The sequence below is a fragment of the Salvelinus alpinus genome, chromosome 28, assembly GCF_045679555.1.
Source record: "Salvelinus alpinus chromosome 28, SLU_Salpinus.1, whole genome shotgun sequence".
Taxonomy (NCBI): Eukaryota; Metazoa; Chordata; class Actinopteri; order Salmoniformes; family Salmonidae; genus Salvelinus; species Salvelinus alpinus.
Window position 1 is genome coordinate 22,408,399 of NC_092113.1, and position 9,616 is coordinate 22,418,014.

The following is a 9,616-nucleotide window of genomic DNA, read 5'->3' on the forward strand; positions in this document are numbered from 1 at the left end:
GTAGTTGGCAATATGAGTTGGTTTTGTGATGAATGAGCCATCTGATTCAATGAATGGTGGAGCTGAGTTTGCTTTTTTCCCCAAAATGTCATTTAAGGTTATTCAAAGCATTTTACTATCATTCTTTGTCATGTATCTTTGTTTCATAGTGTAGTTTCTTCTTCTTTTTATTCAGTTTAGTCACATGATTTCTCAATTTGCAATACATTACCTGTGCAGCCAGACTTATTTGCCATTCCTTTTGACTCATCCCTCTCAACCACACCATTTTTCAATTCCTCATCAAGCCACAGGAATTTAACCGTTTGTACAGTCAATTTCTTAATAGCAGCATGCTTATTAGTAACTGGAATAAGCAATTTCATAAAAATGTTAAGTGTTTGCTCTTCATTACACACCACAGACCAACAAAAATGATTTACATCAACAACATAGGAATCACTACGCAACTTCTTGTATGACCTCTTATACACTATATTAGGCCCAGCCTTTGGAACTTTGGTTTTCCTAGATATGGCTGCTATATTGTGATCACTTCATCTGATGGATCTGGATACTGCTTTCAAGCAAATTTCTGCAACATTAGTAAAGATGAGATCAATACATGTTGATGATTTCATTCCTGTGCTGTTTGTAACTACCATGATAGGTTGACTGATAACCTGAACCATGTTGCAGGCACTGGTTACAGTGTGAAGCTTTTTCTTGAGTGGGCAGCTTGGTAAAAATAGAAAAGAGTAGAGGGCCTAGAGAGCTGCCCTGCGGTACACCACACTTTACATGGTTTGACATTACAGAAGCTTCCATTAAAGAAAACCATTTTAGTTCTATTAGATAGATAGCTCTGAATCCATGATATGGCAGAGTTTTAAAAGCCATAACACGTATGTTTTTCAACAACAGGTTATGGTCAATATTATCAAAGGCTGCGCTGAAATCTAACAGTATAGCTCCCACAATCTTCTTATTATATATTTAAAGTAGACCTCTCTGTTTACATCACATACACTATCAAGCATTTCACACATATTATTTAGATACTGACTGTTAGCACTTGGTGGCCTATATCAACACCCCAAAAGAAAAGGCTGTAGATGTGCCAAGTGAACCTGCAACCACAACACTTCATTAACACTTGACATAAGATCTTCTCTAAGCATTACAGGGATATGGCTCTAAATATATACAGCAACACCTCCCCCATAAGCATTTCTGTCTCTTCTATAGATGTTCTATCCTTGTATTGCTACTGCTGTATCATCAAATGAATGACCTAAGTGAATCTCAGAAATGGCTAATATATGAATGTTATCTGATGTTAGCAAGTTATTGATTTCATTAACCTTATTTCTAAGGCTACATACTGTATATTAATATTGGCTATTTTCAGCCCTTTCCTGGGTAGATTATCAGAGATAGACATAATACTGAAAATAGAAAATAAAGCAAGAGAAAATAATATACATACACCAGTCCATTAATCACTTGGTGTGTGTGTGCTGTGAGGTTGAAGCTACGAGCCCATAGCCTTGGCTCTCTCATCCCTTCCAGGCTTCTGAGAGGGAGGGTGGACAATGATCCTGTCATAGCGGATGTAAGCAATGCCCCCACGCACACTGGCAGCTTTCATGGCTGGGATCAGTTCTTTCCTCTTCTGGCGCACAGCTTCAGGATAGTCCTTGTTGAAGAAGATATATGTTCCTCTCAAGTTCTTGGCTCTTTCCAGAACAGCTACCTTGTCCTTGAATGTAAGGAACGTCCACTATCGGCCTGGGCCTATCACCTGGGCCGGTGGGGGGTTTTCCAGTCCTGTGGCCGCGCTCCACCTCAATCTTCCTGTGGTCCATCTTCAATTTCTCAGAGATCATTTCCCTCACTTTGTCCTGTCTCTGTCCAGGTCTCACGTGGAGATTCTGCAATTCCGTCCACAACCATGTTGCTCCGCCTTGATTGTCCCTCAATTTATACTTCATTGTTATCATGGATTTACACACATAATTTCAAATATACAATATATTTTGATTTGTTTAACACTTGTTGGGTTACTACATGATTCCATATGTGTTATTTCATAGTTTTGATGTCTTCACTATTATTCTACAATCTCTAGAAAAAAACGGGGGAAAAAACTGGAATGAGTAGGTGTGTCCAAATTTTTGACTGGTACTATAGGTCTTCTCACCCCTCCAGCAGGAAGAACTCACTGGAATGTTGCTATAGAGGATGAGTGCATTGTGCATTTTGAAAGTGCTCTTAAACAAGCCTATAAGGACCAGGGGTATGGATCAGCTTATAGGACTTGAGGTGTGTGTACCGTGGAGTAGTCCTACCTGTTATGATCTTGAGTCGTCACTAGATGGCAGTATTGAAGTCTCAAAATTAATGTCACCTTCTTGTCTCTGTGTGTGTTTGCCTTTGTATCCCTTCTGTGTGAATATGGCAAGGTGTCATATTTCAAATTCTTTCTAATGTCAACATTGTTTTGACAAATGTTCTGCTGTGGCATAGAAAATAATAAGCATGATTTTCGCTGAAGTCAATTTGATAGGTCTATAACCTAGGCTAGGTGTAACAGAAATGGTGGGGGAAGGCTGATGTTTTGAACATCCTTGCGAACTCTCTCTTCTGGTGCCGTGGAGCTTTCACACGCAGTCATATTGGCAGATGTGTGCGATAATCAGACTGCACGGTTGCTGATTTTCAGACAAATTAAATGTCAGGGGGAAACCGGGGAGTGGGACCACTCCAGTGTTTGAAAAGCTGAGGCAACCATAAATTATTAAAGGCATAGTGCAGTCAAAAACGGCATTTCCCTGTGAAATTGGGGAAATTATGATAATGCCCTTTTAGTGTAAGAGCTGTTTAAAAAGACCGCCTGAAATTTTAGCCTGTTTTGGTGGGATGAAGTTTTGGCCTGCCTGGTGACAACACCAGGCGATAAATGAGTTAATAGACCAACAAGAAAGAGAGTTCCAAACCTCTCTGGCAATAACAGCTAGTTTTCCCCTCCATTAAGACCACTCACAGACCGTTCTAACAAAATTCTTACTTGAGAAATTGCTATTTGCTAACAGGCTATTTTTGTTTCTTTTTGACCATTTGAATTGAAAACAATCACAGTAAGGTACTTAAATGTTACCCAGAAATGATTTGATATTGAGATAAAAATGGCTGCATTGGACCTTTAACAGCTTCTTCTCTCCCTTCTTCTGCCATTTCTAAGAGCTTCACACTGAGATTTGAGTTGAGAGGTAAAGTTTCTGAACTTCACAGAGGAGTGGGGGAAACAAAGTGAGAGAGCAGATATAAAGTAGATGTATTAAACTGAACAATGACGAAGCTGCAAAGTAAAGTGTCAGTCCACTAACTCTTATGGACAAGCAGAGAGGGTGCTAGGTTTCATAGTTTGGGATAAAAAAGACTGATTTCTCTTTACTTTTCATTATTCTGTAGTCTATATCGTGTATGATTTTGAAGTATGCCCTATCTTTCCAGAGAACAGTTCAATGAAGCCTTTACAGAGTTCCACTGCCAAATTATGTCACCTATTGCAAATATGGACATATAATGGGGAATTCAGAGGGAAATTATTCAAGCTATTGCATTGGTGGTAATAATAGTCCCCTAGCAACCCTAGCTCCCACCCCCTGATTGAGAAATGTGAGTAATCAGACTTTAATGACTGTGATAATGAATCTAGTAGCGACCCATCCGTCGTCACCCGTTAATGGGTTTTTCCCCGAGGTCACAGCTTCAATAGCTAATTATTAACATTGGCTTATGTGCCAGAAGCCCCACGCATTGGTCAAACAGTCCATTCTTTTAGCTGTGCAACTGTATCACTGCCTTTGCCTTGCTTCCTCTCACGCCATTGATCTCTGTGTTTCATTATGATCTATGAATGCTTGGTGAGGTGAGTGAGGGTATTTCCAATGCTACCAATACTAACTCTGCATTGTTTCATTAGCCAAGAGAGGGTCGCCTGTGGTCGCAATTACTCTGACACAAAATGTTTCCACTCCTGGCCAGGCTAGGTAATATGAGTGGAATTGCTGGGGGCTGTTCTAATAGGTGCAGAATGATGGAGATGTAGCCAGGTCTAGCAGAGACCTTTGTTCTGTGTTTGCTTTGTTTTATTGATCCTGTTTACACTGTCCATGGTACAGTCTGCTGGGCAGAGGCACCCTGTGGATAAAGCCTGTGCTATTTTTCCTGAGTGCTTAGCTTATCTCTCTTGGAGCTTGTTTTTGTATTATTTCAAGAATGCTATTCTGTTATAAAGGCTATTGTAGTTGACTAACACTCATCTTGAATCACTGGGTTTTCATGGCCCCATAGCCACATCTGTAGAGAGACAGGTCCTCAGGCTGGTGATATGGCGACTGGTCTGGGATGACGTTTGTGGAAATGGCTATTTTCTTACCACCATAAATCACAGGCAGGATTGAGGTCTGGATGACAACAGCAATCTTTCTCAATGGTTTACTGAAATACCAAAGGGAAAATGAATTGATGGGAACATTGCCATTCACACCCAGGTCTCTGTGTTTTTCTGCTAGAGGAAAGGATTGGGATGGTCACCTGCATTGACATGAATTGTATTTTGAGTGTTTGTCTCCGTATCCGAAAGGTATGATACCCCTAAAATGACAACTTATTTGTTGCCATGTTCATGGCCAAATCAATACTCGCCAGAAAATGTTTTTGACCTCTGTCCAGCCCACCTTGTCCTGCCTCGCAACACATTCTCATGTTAAAGCTATTACTTCTCTGTAGAACCACAGGACATGATAGACCAAATTGGCCTCTGGGCATTTCATAGGATTTGGTATGTAAATTTGTATCACTCCATTTAGTATCATAAATTACGTTATGTTACAATAGAGGGTCATGTGATACCACACTGTCATGCTCTGTGCTGTAGAATAGCAGCATGTATGTAGACATACAGTATGTGACGCAATACAATATTGCAGTAGAGAAATAGAAAACTTGCATCATTCCCAGTTGTGCCATGCAAGTCAGCCATTTGTAAGCCACTATATTTGTAAGGTTTTAATCAATCAATTAGACCAGCGGATGATGAATATGGCAGGATTGGCAGAACTAGAGCCAACACAGAATTTGGCCAACCAACCAGGATCATCCCACTATTAATTACAGTAAGTGGGCTGTGAGTTGGGACCATTTTGTATGATGAAGTCAAGAAAGAAAACAGGATACATACACACGGCATAAGTGCATACCGAAATTCAATTCAATCCAAACTAATATTGGTAGCCAAGTATTCATGTAATCATCAGTTAAAATATAAGCATCTTGTCAGGAGTTGGTGGGGCTGAAATCAATTCAAGAGATCAACGTCTTGATAATCCATAACCTTCCCCATGGTTGATTCAACGTTGTTTCCACGTCATTTTAATGAAAGTACGTCGAACCAACATGGAATAAATGTTGAATTGACATCTGTGCCCAGTGGGTTGGGTCATATAGGCTGCTGAGCATTGATCAAGATTCTCTATTTAAAGTTCACTACATTTCATTAATATTCTAATAATACCTCACTGTTTCCTCCAGAAATAAGTACAGTGTAATACATTTTCCCGTAGAATACAAGGGAGCTTTAGGATAAGCAGTGCCTGTACAAATGGAGCAGTATGCCATGAGGTTTAATTAAGTCCCCGGCTCTCCCATTTGAATATAGAGGGATTATTAATCAGAATGTGACTTTACAGGTGAGCCAAACAGAGCCTGACGAGTTTGTATATCAGTCCCGTCCCCTGGGGTTATGACATCAAACTACACAGCGATAGATCGTCTGAATGATTATGTAGCCATTTACACTCGTACCCGTATATGGGTTGAAAATGGCAGATTTGGGCACTAATACTGTAAGTGCCTAAATTAGAACGTAGTGGCTGTACATTAACATGGAATACATGACATCAGAGCTCTGGCTCTGCGTTTCACAGCGTTGTATTGGTTTTGACTGACAGCTGTTCTGAACTTGAACATTGCACATGACAAGAAGTTACCCCCATCCCTCCCGGTAATTGGGCAACTTTTGCAACAAAAAATGTTGTCTGAGTAAGGGAAATGCTGTAAATTTTGATGTCTCGATGTATTTTGAAAGATGAGATGTTGAGGATTATAATAAATACTGCTTTGATGTCATACAATCAAGCCAAACACAAATGCGCACTTCACATTTCCAAATTATGAAACTCATGTCATATACAGTGTCAACATTTATGATCACTATGTTTGATGTACAGTTACAAGATGATATGGCGTCATACCCTGGGTTGTTCTGAACAGAAAAAGCCTATGTTTGTTTATTGTGAAGAACATTTGCAACGGTATTCACACCTGAATGCACTGATGGCTCCTTTCTATGCACACCACAATTACAATCTGTTTCCCTGAATTGCCTTGTGAAAAGCCTAACATTGTAAGATCATATTTTTTTACTTAGCTAGTCATGTTGGCAATAGAACAAGCTTTCATATCATGCCCACCTGTCCCAGATTCTTCTAATCATAAAAGTGCATTGACATTGCTTTAGGAACTGTACTCACTTTGGAGAGGTGTATGGCCACTTGAAGACACCAGTTAGTCCTCTCACTCAAACCCTTGTAATTTCTTTGTCTTATGTTGCACTTACCCCACATTTTCTAGGTATATTCATATCATGTTACTGAATGTATCCAGTGTATTTTCTGATTTCATTATCAGTAAATGCGGCAAAATGTACAGGAAATGTAAAACGCACATACAATCATCAGTGTAATGTTAAGATTCAGACTTATGTCAGGGGAACTGTTGTGTACCTCTGATCTAATCATTTCCCCATTATCTCCAAACTGTTCCCTTTCAATTGCTACAATGGTTATGCACATGCTTTTCATGTTCTTTAACAGGCAACATGCCAAGACTATCTACCTATTCTAGAGGTAAATCTATATAATTGTCAGAATATACAGTAGCAGTCAAAAGTTTGGACACACCTACTCATTCCAGGGTTTTTCTTTATTTTTACTATTTTCTACATTGTAGAATAATAGTGAAGACATCAAAACTATGAAATAACCCATATGGAGTCATGTAGTAACCAAAAAAGTGTTAAACAATTCTAAATACATTTTATATTTGAGATTCTTCAAAGTAGCCCCCCTTTCTTTGCCTTGTTGACAGCTTTGCACACTCTTGGCATTCTCTCAACCATCTTCATGAGGTAGTCACCTGGAATGCATTTCAATTAACAGGTGTGCCTTGTTAAAAGTTAATTTGTGAAATGTCTTTCCTTCTTAATGTGTTTGAGCCAATCAGTTGTGTTGTGACAAGGTAGGGGGGTATACAGAAGATAGCCCTATTTGGTAAAAGACCAAGTCCATATTATGGCAAGAACAGCTCAAATAAGCAAAGCTATTCATTACTTTAAGACATGAAGGTTAGTCAATGCGGAACATTTCAAGAACTTTTAAAGTTTCTTTAAGTGCAGTCAAAAAAACATCAAGCGCTATGATGAAACTGGTTCTCATGAGGACCGCCACAGGAAAGGAAGACCCAGAGTTACCTCTGCTGCAGAGGATATGTTCATTACAGTTACCAGCCTCAGAAAATGTAGCCCAAATAAATGCTTCACAGAATTCAAGTAACAGACACATCTCAACATCAACAGTTCAGAGGAGACTGCATGAATCAGGCCTTCATGGTCAAATTGCTGCAAAGAAACTACCACCAAAGGACACCAATAATAAGAAGAGACTTGCTTGGGCCAAGAAACACAAGGAATGGACATTAGATCTGTGGAAATATGTCCTTTGGTCTGATGAGTCCAAATTTGAGATTTTTGGTTCCAACCGCCGTGTCTTTGTGACACGCAGAGTAGGTGAACGGATGATCTATGCATGTGTGGTTCCCAGCGTGAAACATGGAGGAGGAGGTGTGATGGTGTGGGGCTGCTTTGCTGGTGACAGTGTTTGTGATTTATTTAGAATTCAAGGCACACTTAACCAGCATGGCTACCACAGCATTCTACAGCGATGCTCCATCTCATCTGGTTTGCGCTTAGTGGGACTATCATTCGTTTTTCAGCAGGACAATGACACAACACACCTCCAAGCTGTGTAAGAGCTATTTGACCAAGAAGGAGAGTGATGGAGTGCTGCATCAGATGACCTGGCCTCCTCAATCACCTGACCTCAACCCAATTGAGATGGTTTGGGATGAGTTGGACTGCAGAGTGAAGGAAAAGTGCTGAGCATATGTGGGAACTCCTTCAAGACTGTTGGAAAAGCATTCCAGGTGAAGCTGGTTGAGAAAATGCCACGAGTGTGCAAAGCTGTCATCAAGGCAAAGGGTGGCTACTTTGAAGTATCTGTCACGCCCTGACCATAGTTTGCTTTGTATGTTTCTATGTTTTGTTTGGTCAGGGTGTGATCTAAGTGGGCATTCTATGTTGTGTGTCTAGTTTTTCTGTTTCTGTGTTTGGCCTGATATGGTTCTCAATCAGAGGAAGGTGTTAGTCGTTGTCTCTGATTGGGAACCATATTTAGGTAGCCTGTTTTGTCATTGTGGGTTGTGGGTGATTGTCTATGTTAGTTGATGTTGCATGTCTGCACTCGGTTTCATTACCGTCACGGTCGTTTGTTATTTTGTTTAGTTTGCATAGTTAGTTTAAGTGTTCTTCGTTTAATAAATAGAAGAATGGATTCACATCACGCTGTGTTTTGGTCCTCCTCTCTTTCTCACTTAGACGATCGTGACAGAATCACCCACCAACCAAGGACCAAGCAGCGTGGTATCGGGCAGCAGCGATCGCCGGACTCATGGCAATGGGAGGACATTCTAGACGGCAAGGGATGTTGCACATGGGAGGAGATTCTGGCTGGAAGGGACCACCTTCCATGGGAACAGGTGGAGGCAGCCAGGAGAGCGGAGGCAGTAAAAAAAGGGAACCGGCGCTACGAAGGAACACGGCTGGCAAGGAAGCCCGAGAGGCAGCCCCAAAAATGTATTGGGGGGGGGCACACGGGGAGTGTGGCTAAGTCAGGTAGGAGACCTGAGCCAACTCCCCGTGCTTACCGTGGAGAGAGAGGTACCGGGCAGGCACCGTGTTATGCCGTGAGGTGCACGGTGTCCCCGGTGAGCAGGCATAGCCCGGTGCGGTACATAGCAGCGCCTCGTATCGGCCGGGCTAGAGTGGGCATCGAGCCAGGTGCCATGAAGCCGGCTCAGCGCATCTGGTCTCCAGTGCGTCTCCTCGGGCCGGGGTACATGGCACCAGCCCTACGCATGGTGTCCCCGGTTTGCCAGCACAGCCCAGTGCAGGCTATTCCACCTCGCCGCACTGGCCTGGCTACGGGGGTCATTCAGCCAGGTAGGGTTGGGCAGGTTCGGTGCTCAAGACCTGCAGTGCGCCTCGATGGTCCGGTCTATCCGGTGCCATCTCCACGCACCAGCCCTCCGGTGGCAGCCCCCCGCACCAGGCTGTCTCTCCGTCTCCTCACTACAGGTGCTCCCGTCTGTCCAGCGCCGCCAGGGTCTCCCGTCTGTCCAGCGCCGCCAGGGTCTCCCGTCTGTCCAGCGCCGCCTGAGCCGCCCGTCTGTCCAG